This window comes from Rhineura floridana, chromosome 1, assembly GCF_030035675.1.
Source record: "Rhineura floridana isolate rRhiFlo1 chromosome 1, rRhiFlo1.hap2, whole genome shotgun sequence".
Classification (NCBI taxonomy): Eukaryota; Metazoa; Chordata; class Lepidosauria; order Squamata; family Rhineuridae; genus Rhineura; species Rhineura floridana.
In genome coordinates, this window is record NC_084480.1 from 30,059,037 (window position 1) to 30,079,667 (window position 20,631).

Below are 20,631 nucleotides of genomic sequence, written 5' to 3' on the forward strand. Positions count from 1 at the left end.
GGAATAGATTATGGGAGGAACGTCAGTTTAAATCTGTTTCTCGTTAAGTAAAAGAACACTCATTAAAACTGGTACATCACTGGTATTGCACACCTGTCCAAATCTCGCGTATGTTTTCCCCGCTTTTTTAGAGGGGCTGTGGGAAGATCAGAACATACTTTCATTTGTGGTGGGAATGTGAGCGTGTACAAGACTTTTGGTTGCTGATTTATAATGAAATGTTAGCCATATCTCAAGAGCACTTTGCATGTCCCCCAAAATGGTTGTTATTAAACATTTTTTACAAAGCACACGCAAAACTATTCTCTAAAGAACTTATCATGTACATGACTTTGGCAGCAAAGATGACAATCACGTCACAATGGAAAACAACAACAAATCTCTCAATTGGACATTGGTACAATTCCTTATGTAATATTGCCATAATGGAAAAGCTCACACATGAACTGAAGTCAAGACTAGGAAAAGAAACTGCCGACTCTTTTTATATAATTTGGCATCCATTTATTGAATACATTTCTGAAGATTAATTTGCTCATTGCCCATCCATAGAAGCCTGGCAAATCTGGAAATATGTTTAATCGCAGTAATGTCTAGTTAGTCAGGTGAAGTGGGTGATTTTCTTGCCAGCTAGGCAACACATAGTCTTTGCTTCTGGAAATGTATCTTGAGAGGTTTTGGTCTCTTGTATATTTTTGTTAAATTTTGTTCATGTTTAGTTACAACAGTATTGAATGGTCATGTATAAGAAATCTTGGTGTTATTTGGAGAATTGATACCTGCAAGAAAATAAAGTTTATACAAATAATAATAATACACAGATACAATCAGCAAATATTAAAAACAAAGTAGGCTGAGAGCCTATGTGGATAGGGTTGCTGAAATAAAATAGTTTCAGCAGAGGTATAAAACAGTATAACGAGGGTGCCTGCTTGATGTTAATAGGTAGGGAGCGTTGGGAGTAAAGCACCATACTTGTAACAAGTAACCTGAACCAGTGAGGGGTAATAGACAGAAAGGAAACCTGTGCTTCCCTTGCTGATTCCTTCTTTAGTAACTACTTGTTGATGGTTTTTGTCAACCACTTAGAGGCTTTTTTATAATCAAGGACTATATAAATTTTGTTAAATAAAATAAACGTAGATCATTTTTTCAGGCTTTACTTCCTTCCTCTTCCTCATTAGATAGAGTTAGTGTTAGTGTTAAACCCATGACTCCATAATGGTTACATATGTCTGTACTCAGACATTTTCTCTATTTTATTTTCCAGGAGTGATAAATCTTAAGTTTCTCTTTCCTTTCAGCCACCAGGATTATCAGACTGCATACACACATACTTACCAAATTATATTCATATATATCACTCCGCTGCTGTATATACCAAACTCCAGTAGGGAGTTCCAAAGCATAGGTGCTGCCACAATGAAAGACTGTCTTCTAACTGACCAACTCCAAACTCACGTATATATATACAACGTAGCAGCCCTTAATCTGTCAGCTGATGGCAAAGGCCAGAGCGTGCTTCCCTTTGATTCTGCAGTCCCAAGGCTACTGGCACTTGGAGCTGAGTGTCCTTTCTGGCACGGAGGAGGTTGGCAAGCAAGCATCCTACAGCTGCTCCTTCTCTGACTAATGGATGTGACCAGGCTGGTCTTCCTTTGACTGTTACGGTGTTCTTGGGAGGCAGAGGGTGCAGGTTTCCAGGGGCTATTAGGTCATCTGACTGATGGATGGAGCCAAAGTGTGCTGTCCTTCTGCTCTGCAGTTCCAGAGCAATTGGCAGGTGACACCCAGTTGTAAACACAGGCAAATATATCTGCCCAGGAGTCATCAACTTTGTTGGGCCAATGGGCAATTTGGAATTTTGAAAAAGTGCTGTGGGCACCAGTCAGAAAATGGCTGCCATCGGGGTGTGGCACAACACATCTAAAAGAGTAGAAAAAGAGAGAAGACTACAAAATAGTACATACATGCCTCCCCCCTCAATGGAAAAAATACACTTATATCAGCTACCGTCACACTCACAGAGATAAGCTCTTTGTACCTGTCATCTCTTCAGAATGGAAGGGAGGGTTGTATGTCCAGTCCTGTCATCCAGTGAAATGTGGGCATGTTTGAGGGGGCATGCTCAATGTACCAGCGCAAACATAAACTAAGCAGAAATAGTGAACATTCTCTCACACATTGTGGAGTGTGAGGGGATATTTACTTAGACCTTTTGTGGGCACCATCAGAGGTACTGGTGGGTATGCTGGCACCCACAGACACCATGTTGCCGACCCCTGATGTAGCTATCAAATCAGAGATTGCAGCCTTATCAATAACCTATCAATTACTGCCTTGAAATAACCTCTGAAGAGCAGATTTAAGAACATAAGAAGAGCCTGCTGGATCAGGCCAGTGGCCCATCTAGTCCAGCATCCTGTTCTCACAGTGGCCAACCAGGTGCCTGGGGGAAGCCCGCAAGCAGGACCCGAGTGCAAGAACACTCTCCCCTCCTGAGGCTTCCGGCAACTGGTTTTCAGAAGCATGCTGCCTCTGACTAGGGTGGCACAGCACAGCCATCACGGCTAGTAGCCATTGATAGCCCTGTCCTCCATGAATTTGTCTAATCTTCTTTTAAAGCCATCCAAGCTGGTGGCCATTACTGCATCTTGTGGGAGCAAATTCCATAGTTAACTATGCGCTGAGTAAAGAAGTACTTCCTTTTGTCTGTCCTGAATCTTCCAACATTCAGCTTCTTTGAACGTCCACGAGTTCCAGTATTATGAGAGAGGGAGAAGAACTTTTCTCTATCCACTTTCTCAATGCCATGCATAATTTTATACACTTCTATCATGTCTCCTCTGACCCGCCTTTTCTCTAAACTAAAAAGCCCCAAATGCTGCAACCTTTCCTCATAAGGGAGTCGCTCCATCCCCTTGATCATTCTGGTTGCCCTCTTCTGAACCTTTTCCAACTCTATAATATCCTTTTTGAGATGAGGCGACCAGAACTGTACACAGTATTCCAAATGCGGCCGCACCATAGATTTATACAACGGCATTATGATATCGGCTGTTTTATTTTCAATACCTTTCCTAATTATCGCTAGCATGGAATTTGCCTTTTTCACAGCTGCCGCACACTGGGTCGATATTTTCATCGTGCTGTCCACTACAACCCTGAGGTCTCTCTCCTGGTCGGTCACTGCCAGTTCAGACCCCATGAGCATATATGTGAAATTAAGATTTTTTGTTCCAATATGCATAATTTTACACTTGTTTATATTGAATTGCATTTGCCATTTTTCCGCCCATTCTCTCAGTTTGGAGAGGTCTTTTTGGAGCTCTTCGCAATCCCTTTTTGTTTTAACAACCCTGAACAATTTAGTGTCGTCAGCAAACTTGGCCACTTCACTGCTCACTCCTAATTCTAGGTCATTAATGAACAAGTTGAAAAGTACAGGTCCCAATACCGATCCTTGAGGGACTCCACTTTCTACAGCCCTCCATTGGGAGAACTGTCCGTTTATTCCTACTCTCTGCTTTCTGCTTCTTAACCAATTCCTTATCCACAAGAGGACCTCTCCTCTTATTCCATGACTGCTAAGCTTCCTTAGAAGTCTTTGGTGAGGTACCTTGTCAAATTTCAGTTTGATCATCGCACTGATGTGACTTAAAAGTCAGGTCACAGAGGTGGTATGGGGGAAGAAGGGTCATGTGACACCAGACTTTGATTTAAAGGAGTTTAATTATGGATAGGCCTGACTTGTACATTACCAAGTTATCACTGATGCCAAGTTTCCCACCAGAAAAATCAGGTCATTTTTGTTTGTATAACCTGATCCTATATGAAGCAATATTTGGCTTTCCTTAGAAAGGCCAGAGTCTAGCCTCACTATCTAACCTTTTTATTGACCATTATGATAATTCTTCAGTCTTTTATAGCTGCCAATGTGTCAAATCAGTGCCATACACCTTTGCCGCCCCCCAAGAAAGTGCAGAAAGTGCAGAAAGAACTGGCTATTCCTTCACTGCCAGCATCATGAATACAAGCCAACAATGAATATCATGTCATAACAGCAACATGTAAGGATTTAAATTTATGACACAAAGCCCCTTGAGGTTTATATCCCCTCATATCTTGTACACAAAGTTGGAACATTTTTTAACTATTGCCCTGAAAGGTTGAAGATGGCAAATACATTATGAGCACGAAGAAGAGCTAGTCAGTCATATAACACAAAAGCTGAGTGTATTCTAAGGTGGCCGTGTGAATGACAGCAAAAAAAAAAAAAAAAAGAGGAAATGCATTACCCAAAAAGAGCAAAAGAAGACACAGGTTTGCCTTAAAAAAATACAGATGCTAATTTATATGTGTAGATGCAAATTTAGAAATAACGGATGATACTCGTTTGCCATACTCGGAGTAGAAGTTAATGGACTTAAGTAACTCAAGTCCATTCATTTCAATGGGCTTACTCTGAGTATGACTATCATTAGAAATCACCCAGTTGCTCTAATGTAAATAGAAGTGCAGTGAATTGCACCATAAGGAGTGAGGAAACTGTGACCAGGTGACCTGTGAGCTTGCTCAGTCTGCTGCCAGGTGCGCACTGTTGGTGGGCAACATCAAAGCCCTTTCTGCTGCCCCTTCTTATGTTTCTTTATCTTCAAGCTGGACTTGGATGGTACAGCCCTTCAAACAGAGGACTGTCCTGTAAAGCAGGGCAATTGGCCATTCTAGGTCCTTTTGACTTCAGGCATAGGTCTGAAAATATATGGACCTGCCACCAATGGTTGATAATTACTAATACGGTATTGCCCCAGAGGTAAAGCGGGCCCAAGACCTTTTGCTGTCTAACGCAGAGCAGCAAATGACATTCAGACACACCCAGGTGCATAGTACCCAAGACCGGTCAACTTATTTTGGCACCTGAGGCAGGTAGACCCATAAGCACCTCTCCCCTTCCCTGGAAATAAAAATATAATAATAATGCCGTCATGGGTTTTAAGGGGAGGTCAGTCTAGATGACTTCACAGTGCATCTTCAAGCCTAGTGATTATGACTCTAAAAGATCCAGGATTAGCAAGAGTAATGGGACTGGCTCATCATTTTGTCTTCCACCTAGCTGGGAAGAAGGGGCAAGCTGAGCCTCCAGGGTTTTTTTTTATTAAGACTGGGAGAGACACAGAAGGCTGTGGTGTTCTCTGGAAGAATCCTTTGGTGCTGGAGGCCTCCTAGAAATGTAGCAGGGCAGGAGGATTCGTTGGAGAGTTAATGCTGTGAACTTTCCAACTTATGCTCAGACTGTATATGAGTGTAAATAAAACCACATTACAAATTATAGGGATGGCTACATCTGTTGATTTTGGTGTGTTTTATGTTCATCATTTTTTCCAATCTTAAATTTGGTTCACCCCCTTATTTTTAAAAAAAGTTTGCATCTTTATGTACATTTCTCCTAATGTACCTATTTTTGTACACAGTTTTGCCAAGTGTACGCATTTTTGCAAGCAATTTTCATCCAACAGAATGCATCTTTGTAGGTTGTTTTCATTACTCTACACATTTGTCTGTGCATTCCTTTGGTTGGAGAACTGCACCACACAAGTCAGAGAAGTGCTAATTTTGAATGAGGCTGTGTTTTTTGTTTGTGTGTTGGTATGGGAAGTGCAAATTTGGTAGGTTTGTATTAAAATGTGAATTGTATTAATTTCTCTCCCCCCCCCCCGCCTCATCCCTATGCCACAGAAACACCATCAGTTTCCAGGGACATTCAATCCAAGGAAACCAAACTCAGGGTATATGCTGGAACCCCTGGAACCTCTCACCACTTTGAAATTTGGATGCATGTAACAATACATTAAGTAACTAACAATTTGCTGCCCAAATTCAGCTGCACAAGTGAGCTGCTTCACTCTGCCTAATAGTAGAGCCAGCTCCGGAAAGTGGAACCTCTGTGAAAGAACAGCCACATTTCAATGAGCAAAATGAAGCATTTGGCTTAACTAGCTTTTAAAGCATTCTCTTGGTTGACTGAAAATATAACTCAAACACTGAGCAGTCAGAATGAAATTTGATGTGCACAACTAGGACACAATTCTTCAGTACAAGTTCAAATAACTTGAACACCTGTTTTTGAGGAAGCCTGTAAAACACACAGTAATGCAGTATCTGCCTTAAAGATTGAGACTGGAATATAGTTTCCTTATACCCGGTCAGATTATTTGTACATTTAGCCCAGGATTGCTCCCCAGACCAGCAGCTCACCAGGGTTCCCAGGTGAGGTCTTACCCTTCAGCTGCCACTTGGTCCTTTTATAACTAAAGATGCCAGGAATTAACCCATGGGCCTTTAGAATGCAAAGCATGCACTCAGATACTTCAATGCTGGCTTCTCTGTAAATATTGGGTTCAAAGTGGTGAGCACACTGAACACTGTTCAACGTGTCACATTCAAAGCAGGAGGTGGAATGGAACGTTCAGTTCAGTTTCAGTATGTTTGGTCTACAGACCGTAAACAGGAGTGCAATGGAGTCTCTTGAAAGAAGACATTGCTGGTTGCCTGGAATGCTGAACTGGACCACTCCATGCAGCAAGTTTTGTTGCAGGTCCCATTTGTGATGGCTAATAGCTGTTGACAGAATTTCTTTGCATGGATTTGTCTAATATTTTATTAAAAGAATAAAAATAAAGCTCCACTGAAGGTTTTTGCAGGAGATAGAATGCTATGTTATGGCTAGAAAGTTATTCTAAAATATCCATTCTGCATGGGGGGGGGGGGGAAGAAGACAAAACAAAGCATTTGGTAACAGAAGAGAAAGGATTGTCCCTCTGGCTCAGTATTCTACTCAATAAGGAGCCAAGGTCAGCAAAAAGAGACAGGAAGATGCAACAAATACATATATACACGATGTTCCAGATGACATTGGGGACAAACAAAAGGGAATGGATATCCTTTTCATGCTTCTGAGCTTCCAGAAGCCTGTTCAGACTTTGGACTTAAAGGACTTATTACTGTGTGGGTGGGTGTGTATGCTTTTCAGATGGCTTCACTTATTTCAAAATGTGGTAAGCAAGCCTGGCTGAGTTTGATCAGACCCCTGTTCATTCTGCTGAATGGGGCCCTGGACATCTGCCCCAAAGCCCTGCCCTGATGGTACCACTGCCAGAGTTATCTTTCGATTCCAACAGCAGACGTTTGTCTGCCTGCTGTTGGAAACAAAATGCTTGGATTATTTGATAGACTTTGATCTGATCCAGCAAGGTCATTCTCATGCTATTAGCATTTTCATGCTTTTGTAAAAATTATAGCTTGGCCCTGGGAACATGAATTATATTTTTCACTCCTGAAAGTGAATGCAGTCCTTCAGTTCCTTGGGCTGAGTGGGCAGACACACAAGCAACGATTGTATAGAACAGAGATAAAATAACCACCATTGATTGGTTCTCTCAGGGACCAGGATATTACGAACAACTGAAATAAAGAGTGCCAGCTAGCATTAAACCTTCTGTAGAGTAATAGCTGTAATTTGAAACAAAATGGAAGATAAGAATAATAGCGGGAGGAGGAAGCTGGCATAAATGCTGCTGATATAATTGGCCTGTTGGTATTAATGCATCCTAGCAACTGCTGTCATTCAGAGAAATCAACAGTGGGACAGAGATGAACAAAGGGACTGATGTTCGGTGGAGTTGTTCAATGGAGCATTGCTTGTGCGTTGCAAATACTCTCTGATGATTTAAAAGGTTTTTTTTAAAAAATACTTAGAAACTTATGTTTGATTGATGGAGAATTCAGAAGGGCATTTACAATGAACTCTATATGAGAGGGAATTCATCTACTAGGAGGTCTGTCATTTCAGCTCAGGGATTCCACAGTGGAGTTCAGATGCCTTGGGGGTAATGAAGATGTACAGTGGCAGCAGTCCTATGTATCAGGTCGCTTCCAGATGAGCCAGTTTATTGAGCATTCATCCTGATCTGTTTGTAGGGAGATTAAACTATTTTGTTTTCCCATCACTTCCCTAATTGGAAAAAGCCTGATTTTGGGGAGGAGTGGGTTTGTTGTGCAAGAGCTCCAAATCAATTTTAATGGTGCAACTTGAATTTGCCAGTGTGTGATAGAATCCTTCCTGGAAGCAGCCTGAAATGTAGGTTGCCACAGAATTTCTATAAAAAGGGAGTGACTGAAGAGCAGCATGAGCAGGTGTGCGTCCTTGAACCCTTCTCCCATCCATGCATTCCCACCAGTAAATGTTTCACCTGATTATTCTTCTCCCAGTGGAATTCCACACCCCACATACACCCCACCAGGAACCTACCATAGTAGCACTTCCCCACCAGTCAAGCCACTTCTGGTCATGACATTATCAGGTCTACTTTGCATCTTGCCATGATAACACACTAAAGGAGAGGCCTGGCCACCAGCCTGCTCTTTGCTGCGCTTTACTGGCACCACTGGCTACAGATGGTCAAAGGCTGTTATTGCAGCTTCCAGCCCGTGGACACAAGCAATCAGTAGGCTTTCACCTACTGTTATAAAGCTATCCTTACTATAGCCAAGTATTGGCCAGAGATTCATATTTACTGAAGAGATGCATCAAGAACAATTTGATATTTTCTTACTTTGGGTGTATAAAAATAATTACCAGGTTTAAAAAATCAAACAGCTTTCATGGCTCTGATGAAGGAAGCTTAGATCAGAAGCACATCCAGCTAAATAAACAGCTTATTACAAGAAGCACTGGAGCTTGTATCCAATCTGTTCCACCGACTGTACCTACACCAGCTAACTTGACTGCTGGCTTGCCTCCAGACCACCAACGATGGCTGCTACAAGCAATGTTCTTGAAGTGTTTCGGGAAGTATCTCTTGCTGTGCTCAATAATGAACTTGCTTCATCCTTATAATTTTACTGGCAAAAATTCTGTTTTGGATGCAACAAAAAACACAGGAAGTGGTTGCTCATTTCGATGGAGGTACGTCAGAAGCATCCTCTTCCTTTCATCATTTCATCAGAGGCAAATGTAATTCTGCATTAAAAGCTTCAGTAGCTTCATCTACTGATTAAACTGACAGCCCCTACAAACATTTTCATCAGCCTGCAAAGCTGATAAAACTGACTATGTTAGGAATATTGGAAACTGCCTTATAGTGAGTCAAGCCATTGGTACATCTAGTTTAGTACTGTCTGCACAGACTTGCAGTGGCTCTCCAGCATTTCAGACAAGGATCTTTCCAGCCCTACCTGGAGATGCTGGGAACCAAACCTTTTGCATGCAAACCATGCAAACTTAGCTACAATTGTCTGCCTACCTACATTTTCAGTTACACAGTAGCCTTTAGTCTTTTCAGACACAAGACCTGCTTTTAGCTCCAACTTACTGCATAAAACCATATCCTATCTTTTACCATATATGTCTCACTCTCCCTTTCTGTCTTAAAGAACTTTTTTTAAAAAGAAATTTGTTTTTGTTTTGTTTTTTTTAAAAGGAAGGTCATATACATCAAGCAGATGATAAACATAACTTCAAGTAAATGACCAAGACAATGACCATAACATGTTCTACCAATACAGCTGGTAATATTGGGGACATTCCCTGGGCTAATAGAGGCAAGGTTCAAAAGGACAATGAGCAGAACATTATGAATTCTGCCAAATAAACTCTGCCAAATGTACTTTGATGGAATAAAAATCCAAAATGGTTGTTTGTTGATGGTGAAGTAAATGTCCATCATATTGCCACAAAATACTCTTGGGTCTTCCTGGCCCCGCTGAGTCTTTAAATGATTAATTGGCTCCTCTGAAATGACAACAAACAGTGCCTTTGAATGCCATCTGTCCACATTTGGACATGAGGAATCTTTCCAGTCCGGTAAAATGACCAATTGGGCTGCAACCATTAAATAAATTACTAGCTCTTTCCACACAATAGTTACATTACTCCCCTCAAACACCGAAACATAGTTTGGAGTCTGGCATCATGTTTTCCCCAGTAACAACCTCAATTTCTTTCACCACCTGTTCCCCATAAGTGTGTACCCCTGGGCAAACCCACCAGAGGTGCCAGTAACATTTTCATCCAATGTGAAATGCAGTCCTGTTTGGGAGGGGGCACTGAGGAAGGGTGGTGAAGCAATTCACAAACAGAAGAGAAGGAAAGCCTACTGAAATTGTGCTGCAAATAACACTGGAGAAGCAGCCTCCTCCCTACTCTCTGGCTCTCTCTGCATGCATGCTGTTCATATTTACATGCTGCCCCATAACAAAAAATTCTCTGGGTGACTTACAGAATAAAACAATATTTTTTAAAAGCACATTCCAATAACATACAGCAAAACACAGCAAATAAAACACCAGTGAAGTTCAAAACAGAACAATTAAAAGCAAGAAGCAGGGTATTAAAAAAATCACAGAGGTAAAGCAATATAAAGAACCACCACATCATTTAAAAGGCCTGGGATTTATTTCTTTTTAAAGGTATTTCTCTGGCAGGCCTCTCTGGAGAGAGTATTCTATAACCAGGGAGCCACACAAAGAAGCATTTGACATTCTTACACAGAAGGACCACTGTTGGCATCTGACAAAAATGTTTGTGAAAACGGCCTCCCTTTTAGATGAGCCCTCTCTCTTTCTTAACAACACCAACACCCTAACAATAAAACAGAAAACAGTGGTGACGCATGATCCATGTTAAGTTAGAATGATAAAGTTTGGGCTCTAAACCCAACTATTTTCTGCAGGAGTGCATGCCATAGCTGGAGGCAGCAAGTGGCCCATGAGATTCAATCTATGCATCTGGCTGAGGAGCCAACCCAGGGTCAAAACGCTTACAGGTCCAGATGGGCCTCTATTGACACCTTGCACAACAAGACCCCTCCTGAGGCAGAAGCTGCAGTACAACCCTATAGCAATCTCCAGCAGTGGCATTGTGGTGGCAGAAATCAGGCCAATACTTCTCTGATCCTGCAAGCTGCCACAGTGATGGAGGGAATAGGCACCTGGTGCAAAACAAAAAGGATATCTCTAAAGATTGTTGCATTCTCCACATATTTTGAATTTGACCTTATCAAGGGAAAATTACCATTTGCTTATTCGTGAAAATTGTTCAAAAGGCTGCATGCTGCAATTATCTTAAGCAAACTTCTAAGCCTTACACCAGGAGTGGGGAACATTTTTCAACCCTCCATGGGCCATTTTTGACAGGTAGGTGTGCTGTCAGCACCGATCAGCTGAACAGTACTGACAGCAAGCCCTGGGTGGTCTGTTTGCAGGCACACGTTACATTCAAGTCATGCCTGCAAATGAACATTTTTCTTCCGCAGACCTTCAGAACTGTCTGCAAAGCCAGTCTGTAGAGGAAAAGTGTCCAAACCATGCCTGCAAATTGACAACTTCAAAGGGGCTGGCTGTCAGTGAGCCCCACTTTCCACAGAACAATTGGGAGCATGCTTTAAGTTTCCATTTGTTCCTTTGCAGCTGCGTCTTCACCTGCCCCATACCTGATGTTACATATGACATCAGGTGTGGGGCAGGTTAGCGTGGGTTGGAGAAAATGGCCTTAAGAGCCAAATAAGGATCACTGCAGGGCCTAAATAGGCCTGCTGGCCAGTTTCCTTCCTTACACCTTGCCTGTAATAGTGAGGAGTAGATTTTGATAGAGCAATATAACCAAGAGTGTGCATTTAGTAGATCTCAAAGATAGCTGTCTATGAGGCTATCACTGTTTTCTTTTTCTTCTTTTTGTCTAGGACATTTTCATCTTTTTTTACCTTGGAGAACCAGAAATCAGCACAGCAAGTCCTCTGTTGAAGATTTTCATATTTTTTATTTGTTTATTTATATCCCACCCTTCTTCCCAGTGTACATACATACACACATATGCCACCCTGGGCTCCTACTTTGCCGCCCTGGGCTCCTACTGGGAGGAAGGGGATATAAATCTAATAAATAATAAATATATTGTGTGGGTTTGGTATATATGTTTGCAGATGCTTTCAGAAGTGGCTCTCCATTCTGCTTAATATATTTTTAAAAAGTAAGTCTAGTGTCCTTTATCATAAAACAAATATTGTCCCCCTAGTAAGTTTATTTCAGCTGCAGGCTCTTCTTTCATTGCTCAGACATACTGTGGAGTTCATGCAACACTATCTATGTGCTCCCTTTAGCTTCTAAAAAACATGGGAGCCATTTATTAATTTATAGAAAAACCAGGATGGTTTGAAATGATGAGATGTGGTAGGCAATAATTCCTGCTCACTAGAAACTGGTGCAGAGGCGAGTGTTCTGCATTCGTGTTCATTGCTGTTCAGTTCCTAGTCCCCAAAAGACAGCACTGGAGGAAAAAACATTTTCAGAGCTGGGAGGAAAATGCTGGGCTTTTTATGGCGCTGGCATTGAAAAATAGGAATATTGCTGTTTCCACAATTACTTATAAAGTTAAAGTTAAGTGGCATTTTGGATCTTTAATTGCTAGAGCGCTAAGCAACACTAGATAGAGATACAGTCACAACCACAACCACTGCAGTGATAGAAAAAGAGATCCCTTCAGTCTTCCCCAAGCTGGTGCTGTCCAGATGTTTTGGACTTCAGCTGCCAATATCCTTGGCCATGCTGGCTCAGGCTGATGGGAGTTGAACTCCAAAACTGCAGGTGACCAGGTTGGAGAAGGCTGCATAAATAACAGAATGACCAAAAAAAAAAAAAGATCCCTAACAGATCAGACCAAATATCCATCTAGACTAGCATTCAGCTTCCCACAGTGGTAAACTAGGAGACTTTGGAACAGGGATGGGGAACCTGAAGCCCTCCACATGCTGTTGGACTCCAACTTCCATCAACCCCAGCTAGTATGGCTAATCCTCAAGGATTATGGGAGTTGTAGTCCAATGACATCTAGCCAGATGTTCCCCATCAGTGCTTTAGAAAGTCCACATGCAGGATGTGAAGGCAAACAAAACTTTCCCCCCTATTTTTGTTTTGTTTTTCTGAAAAAAAATATGTGAAAGGGTATAGCTTGAAGCTTGTTTCAGTCTGGGCCATGAAAAATATTATGACAAATAATGAAGAGTCAAGAGCAGAAACTGATAGCGATTGCTCAGAAAATGAGACTGATTAAATTTCATGTAGTATTCAATGAGTTTTCTCTCTTTTTCTAATCTCTTTATGGAAATGAGTGTTTTATGTCTGCTTGACACTACGGAGGACTGGAGGAGACACAATAATTTCCAGAATTTATTTTTTTTTACTGTAACATTGATGAATTCTCCTATTTTTATTGGGGAGGGGTTTGCCTGCTCCTCATCAACTGGCAAAATGAAAGAGATGCTCGCTTCCTTACAGTTCAGCACTTTGTAGATCCACTTGTGGTAATTAAAAAAAATTAAATTATTATCAGAATAAACTGTACTTTTAACATACCAAACATGATAATTTAATGGCAGACCAAGTAATACGATGATACATTTTATGTTCCTAAAGTAGCAAAGTGACTTTTGATCTGTAAAAGGTACTAAAAAACAAAAGTACTGCATATTTTTCAATTTCCTCCCAAATTTCCATTTCCCTCCTTAAAAAAACCAGGAAAAATGTTTTCAGCCATGGCTTCAAAATTTCTGGAAGTTTTACATCTCTGTCAAGAGTGCTGAGAATTCTTAGAAGACCCCTCACAGAGCTACAATACCCAGCACCTGTGGCAAACTATAGCTCCCAGGATTCTTTGGGGGAAGACATAACTGTTAAAGCGGTATACGAGTGCTTTAAATGCATGGTGAGGATGTGACCTTAATGATTGCAGTAGACATTTGGGGGTTCCCAAAGCCCAAAATGTTAATGTAATTCATTGGTCAATGCCAGAAAACATTATCTTTCAACCTCAGGTTTTGCCCTATCGGAGCTTAAACCTTTACTGAAAGCTTTTGTTGAATTAGCGTTTTAATTTATTATTGAAACAACTGGTTTTCTATGGTATCACCAAGCTAATAATTCACCTTGGACACTTGGCCCAACTATGGACAGTAAATAGTGGAGACTGGTCAAGGAGACAGTGCTCATAATGGCCCCGAATCAAAGCCAAGCAAAGAGTTGGACTCACAGCAGAAATATTAGATTACAGTTTTACTAGAGAAGGCCAGTAGACTACTGAGGAATTGGGGGGGGGGAGTTGACTTTGCATCATGTAGCTCTAGTCCCTTGGGCCAAATGGAGCTCTTTGTAGGTCCTTTGCCATAGTGCATTTTCCCTCTGCTTGTTGCATGCTGAGGTGTGGATTGTGAGAAACACCATAGCCCTATTCAGGCATTTAGTCTTGAAAGCGTGAGGCCACAGGAACACAGAAGGCTGCCTAATACTGGAGTCAGACCACTAGTCCATCTATCACAGTCTTGTCTACACTGACTGGCAGGGTTTCAGGCAGTGTTCTCTCCCATCAGAATTGCTCCCATCCTTACCTGAAGATGCCAGGGATTGAACCTGGGGCCTTCTGAATACAAAGCAACTGTTCCACCTCTGAGCTACAGCCCTTCCCCACAAAATGTGTAGGGTTGGCTATGCCTTCTCCACCCTTCAACCTTCCTGCAAGGTCTAAGCATGTTCAGCAGAAGTCCCCTTCAGAGGTTTCCACTCAACAGAGGAAGGGCAGGGTCAGCACAGCTAGTGGGCTCGGAGACATTGGGGCTCCTTGTATACCTTGTGCCCTCACACTTTCAGGTTGAATGCCTGAATAGGGCTAGTGAGGTGGCATTGCTCAGAACTACTTTTATGCTAGCGATGGTGGTAGAGAAGAGAGCAGCAGGCTATGGAAGGAGGGAGACAGAATTAGGGATGGGGAGAAATTTGATTCAGTTTATATTTAAAGCAGAATCTTATCAAATTCGTACTTTCCAAAACACCATGAGAACCAAAACACAGCCATCCTTCTAAATTCCCACTTACCTGAATTTTGCAATGAAGTTCTCCAACCAATGTTTATAAAAATGCATATATTATGATAAGATCACCAACCCAGCTCCCACAGGTGGCATGGCAGCCATGAAGGCTTTCATTGGTGTCCCCGGCCAGGGATCCTAGACTCTGAGATTTCATAAAAAAAAAAAAGTAAGTCTCTAGACCTCCTAGAAAGGTCATTATAAAGAAAAATGTGCAGGTACCTTTCTAAGCAATTTCTGTGAAATGAGCCAGCCTGGCTGCTCCTACCTGTCAATGTTTTTAGCCAATGAGAGTTTTGATAAGTGAATTCTTTGGACATCAGGCAACAGGTATCCTAGGTTCCTAAAGAACTGTTGTTTTTACCTCCCCATTAGTCTTATTTACACATCCTTGGAATCTCTACAGTTTGCTCTTTCTTTTTCCCTAGTAACTAGAATGCATCTTTCCTGTGGTGAGTTCATCTGAGATCAGGTACTCCCTTGCAGTAATTTTCTGCAAATACTACTACACAATAAGTGTAGGTGGATGTTAAAAGAATTCCCAACCCACAATTGCCTGCTTCTACCTTCAAGTTTAAAGAGACAGAAAAAATAATGAAAGCTTCTTTCACATGTGAAGAAAGCTTTTGAGAAATTGAACAGAATAGTGCTATGCAGAAACCTCCAATTTTTCAAAACCTTTCATCACATGTGAAAGAAGCTTTCATTATTAAGTTCTCTGCCTCGTTTCTTGGGGCGCTTTAGAATTTCTTTAGAATTTTCTTTAAACATTTGGTGGAAGTAGGATTGGGTTTAATTTATAATTGTAAAGTTGGTTGGGCTTTTCTTCCCAATAAACATTTATCCAACAATCTCCAGCCCCACCAGCTGCCTGTGCTTCCTGATCTCATCTATGGGGGAATTACTCCATGGCACCCACCCCTGAGTTTAAAAGTAAGTGTAGGAAACCAGGGGAGTGGTGATCAAGCACCTGAGATTGGTGAGGAAAATTCTTTCTTTTATCTCTTTAAACAAAATATTTCAGCACTGATTCCTTTAAAAGTAAAAAGACACCACTTTTACAGGAAATTTAATATTTGCATTTAGGAGAAAGCCCAGGTGAGGATATCATGGGTTCTATAAGAAGTATGGGCAACCGGGAAGGCTATGCAGACTTCAGGAGAGCTAATCTGTGAGATGCAAGGACACTCACAAACATCCCTTGGCCACCTTGAAAGGAAAGCAAGCACAACAGAAATCCTGCACCCCAACCATGAGAATTTCACCATTTTTTTCTCTCCCTTTGATGATTTTGAATGCAGTGTCTTTTCTCATTAATTATTAGTATTAATAATTATTAATTATATTTATATATCTTCTTTCATTTCAAGAAGAAATACCAAAGTGGTTCACAAACAAAAAACCAATAGCAAAATAACAAGAATAAAACCAATCAAAACTACAGCTATTTATACTTTGTAAAATACATAGTTAAACAACTACATTAAAATATAATTAAAATTGATGGAGAATGGTTGAATAACTGCAGGAAATGTTTGGCACAGCACTAGAATAGAATCTGTTATTAGGGGTGAAAAGTATTTGATGAAAGAGAAAGAAATAAGCAATGGCTAAGCCAATCGCCTAAGATATGGTGTATAAAAATATGTCCTTGTTGTCACTGAAGTGATAAGCCTGCTATGTAAGGTCTTTGAACTAAAAATGGTGGGGATTAAACATAGGACCTTCTGCATGCAAAACATATACTCTGCCACTGAGCTATGGTAATCAGTAGACATAATAATACTTATCTTCAGGCAGTGAGATGGATCACAAATATATTGTGTCCCCAAGCCTTTTAAGTTGAGACCTATCCCAGTATGCATCTGTATTGGAACTGCTTTTTTTAATATGTTCTTAAATCTTCTTTTTTTAAAATGCTTTTAATCTTAGAAGATGTTTTGAAAGCTTTTTTTAATAAACATTTTTAAATATGTTTTGTTTTAATGTGTTTTAAAGTTTGTTTTTATGATGTTTTAAAGTTTTTAGTGCTTTTGTTTGCTGCCCTGGGCTTCTCATGGGAGGAAGGGCGGGATATAAATAAAATAATAAATAAATAAATAAGCCTCCTTTTGGCCTGTGTGCAAATTCAGAATTTGGGGGGGGGGGGAGTGACATGGAAGTATCAATAAAATGAGGGCATGGCCAGTCACAGAATGTTGGAAGCGTCCGTTCCCCCACCTCCCATCTCTCTCTCCCAGTAGTAGGATTAACACACACAAAATAGGAACGTTTTCCTTCCTTCCTTCAACATCATTGTGCTAGCTAGTCATACACTTTTCCTGGTTTAAGACTTGGTCAGGCTATTCTCTTATTAAGAACATAATAAAATAAGAAATGCCCTGCTGGATGGCTAGATGGCTAAAGACCCATCCAGTCCAGCATCTCGTTCTTATGGTGGCCAACCAGATATTTATGGGAAGCCTGCAAACAGGGCCTGAGGGCAAAAGCTTCACTATCCCTACGTGTGTGCCCCAGCAACACAGATGATGGTCGGTGTTAATAGGCCAGTTCATATGGGAGAAGGTGGTCCTTCATGGTATATGCATGTTTTTATTTATTTATTTATAATTTGTCCCTCACCCAAATGTCCCAGGGCAGAAATATATACAATCTGAACCAAAAATTGAGCCAATGTGGTTGTAGTGGTTAGAGTGTTGGATTAGAACCTGGGAGACCAGGGTTCAAATCCCCACTCAGCCATAAACCTAACTGGGTGACCTTGGTCCGTTGTTGTTGTTGTTATATGCTTTCAAGTCGACTACGACTTATGGCAACCCTATGAATCAGCGACCTCCAACAGCATCTGTCATGAACTACCCTGTTCAGATCTTGTAAGTTCTGGTCTGTGGCTTCCTTTATGGAATCAATCCATCTCTTGTTTGGTGTTCCTCTTTTTCTACTCCCTTCTGTTTTCCCCAGCATTATTGTCTTTTCTAGTGAATCATGTCTTTTCATTGTGTGTCTAAAGTATGATAACCTCAGTTTCATCATTTTAACTTCTAGTGATAGTTCTAGTTTAATTTGTTCTAACACCCAATTATTTGTCTTTTTCGCAGTCCATGATATGCACAAAGCTCTTCTCCACCACCACATTTCAAATGAGTTTATTTTTCTCTTACCAGCTTTTTTCACTGTCCAGCTTTCACATCCATACATAGAGATCGGGAATACCGTGATTTGAATGATTCTGAGTTTAGCGTTCAGTGATACATCTTTGCATTTGAGGACCTTTTCTAGTTCTCCACAGCCTTCTTCTGATTTCTTGACTATTGTCTCAATTTTGGTTAATGATTATCCCAAAGTATTGATAATGCTTGACAAGTTCAATGTCCTTGTTGTCAACTTTAAAGTTACATAAATCTACTGTTATTACTTTAGTCTTCGTCATGTTCAGCTGTACTCCTGCTTTTGTGCTTTCCTCTTTAACTGTCATCAGCTTTTGTTTCAAATAATTACTGGTTTCTGCTAGTAGTATGGTATCGTCTGCATATCTTAATTTATTGATATTTCTCCCTCCAATTTGCACACCTCCATCTTGGTCCAATCCCACTTTCCGTATGATATGTTCTGCATATAGATTAAACAAATAGGGTGATAAAATACATCTGTCTCACACCCTTTCTGACTGGAAACCAATCGGTTTCTCCATATTCTGTCCTTACAGAGTGTAGGTTGCGCATCAGGACAATCAGATGTTATGGCACCCCCATTTCTTTTAAAGCATTCCATAGTTTTTCATGACCTACACAGTCAAAGGCTTTGCTGTAATCTATAAAGCACAGGGTGATTTCCTTCTGAAATTCCTTGGTCCATTCCATTATCCAACATATGTTTGGGATATGATCTCTGGTACCTCTTCCCTTTCTAAATCCAACTTGGACATCTTGCACTTCTCACTCCATATATGGTAAGAGCCTTTGTTGTAGAATCTTGAGCATTACTTTACTTGAATGGGATATTAAGGAAATAGTTTGATAATTACTGCATTCCCTGGGATCCCCTTTCTTTGGAATTGGGATATATATTGAACACTTCCAGTCTGTGGACCGTTGTTTTCTTTTCCATATTTGTTGACAAATTTTTGACAGATTCAGTCTCAGTAGCTTGTAGCAACTCTATTTGTATGCCATCTGTTTTTTGTTATTTGTTTCTTCCAAGTATTTTAAGAGCAGCTTTCACCTCACATTCTAAAATTTCTGGTTCTCCATCATACGGTTCCTCCATAACTGAATCTGTTATCCTTGCATCTCTTTAATTATAGAGTTCTTCAATATATTGCTTCCATCTTCCTTTTATTTATCTCGGTCAGTCAGTGTGCTCCCCTGTTGATTATTCAACATCCCTACTCTTGGTTTAAATTTCTCTTTAATTTCTTTAAGCTTTTGGAATAGGGTTCTTGTTCCTCGGTCCAGTCACAGTCTTTCAGCCTAACGTACCTCCTAGGGTTGTTGTAAGGATAAAATGGAGAGGGAGGCAAACCATGTACACTACCTTGAGCTCCTTGGAGGAAAGGTGGGATATAAATCTAATAATAAATAAAATAATTTACAAAGCATGAAACAAAATACAGAATTCAGTTACAAATAAAATCAGTAGCAACAACAGACATTTAAATATCCAGCATGACAATCCTAAATGCAAAATGCACTTGCTGTCAATTCTGTCTTGATATGGAGCTTGGCTATAGCAAAGGTTTCCTGGCATAACCTGGAATGAATTTCCTACGATCACATACATCTTATTAGGTTGAAAATTAATTATGGATGACTCATTAAGATGTTTTTGTTTTACAGACAAGCACTAATTTTATGACTGGGTATCTAATCAGTAAGGTACCACCAATATAATTGGATAATTCCCCTATAAAACTGTGATAACAGGATTGTTGCAATTGTAAATTAAATCAGATTAGGGGCATGAAAGTTGCTGATACCTTTTAGAGCTGCTCATTTTATCTAGTGTGAACTTTGGAGCAAAACTGATGCAACGCATGTAGGAATTTTGAGGCAAGATGAAATAATGTGAGTATTTCCTCTTTAATGAGTTACTAACTTTCCCAAAGAGAAAAAAAAATCAGGAAGCTCAGCCTGGGATATCTCACAGATTGCACCAATGTTTTCCATATTTGAAACATAAATTTGAAAAATGGTAGGTGCAGACATATGCTAGGACTCTTCTTCCTAATATGTCCATGTGGTCCTTCCTTACATGTATTTCCCCTTCGTCTCCATTAGAAACAGACTAATAGGAACATAACAAGTTTTGACTTTATAAAATGCACCTGGATTTGGAATCAAAATCCTCTCCCCTAAAGTGCTTGCAGACTCAGTTTATGCCATCTTTTGTTTGCATCATCCATTTTTGTGCTCTTTTCCATCCATCATAAAATGACCTCTAGGGTCTGATTTTCCCACAGAACAGCAGCATAATGTCATCCTGGCAGTATCTGTGGCCTGAGAACAAATCAATACTTTAGTTTGCACAAAAAAAGATAAAATAAATTAGGGGGGGAAGCATTTCCAGAATCATTCCCAAGGGAGGATTTACAGGAAGCAAAGACCTGAACCTCAGTGACTCCAGGATAGCTGCAAGGTGTAGACTAAAAATAGCTCCTTGTGTGGCAACAAGAGAATCAGAATCTTATCTAGCACCTATCTAACACTTGATATTCTCACAT

At 40.5% G+C, this 20,631-nt stretch overlaps 1 long non-coding RNA gene across 1 annotated transcript; it reads right to left on the reverse strand.

Annotated features, from left to right (window-relative positions):
* Positions 1 to 524: 524 nt before the first annotated feature.
* Positions 525 to 18,177, reverse strand: LOC133375669 (uncharacterized). The gene is made up of 3 exons (XR_009760292.1): positions 18,074 to 18,177; positions 14,920 to 15,057; positions 525 to 779 (listed from the first exon to the last, which is right to left on the reverse strand). It is a non-coding gene; the product is annotated as an uncharacterized LOC133375669 (long non-coding RNA).
* Between the last annotated feature and the right edge of the window lie 2,454 nt (positions 18,178 to 20,631).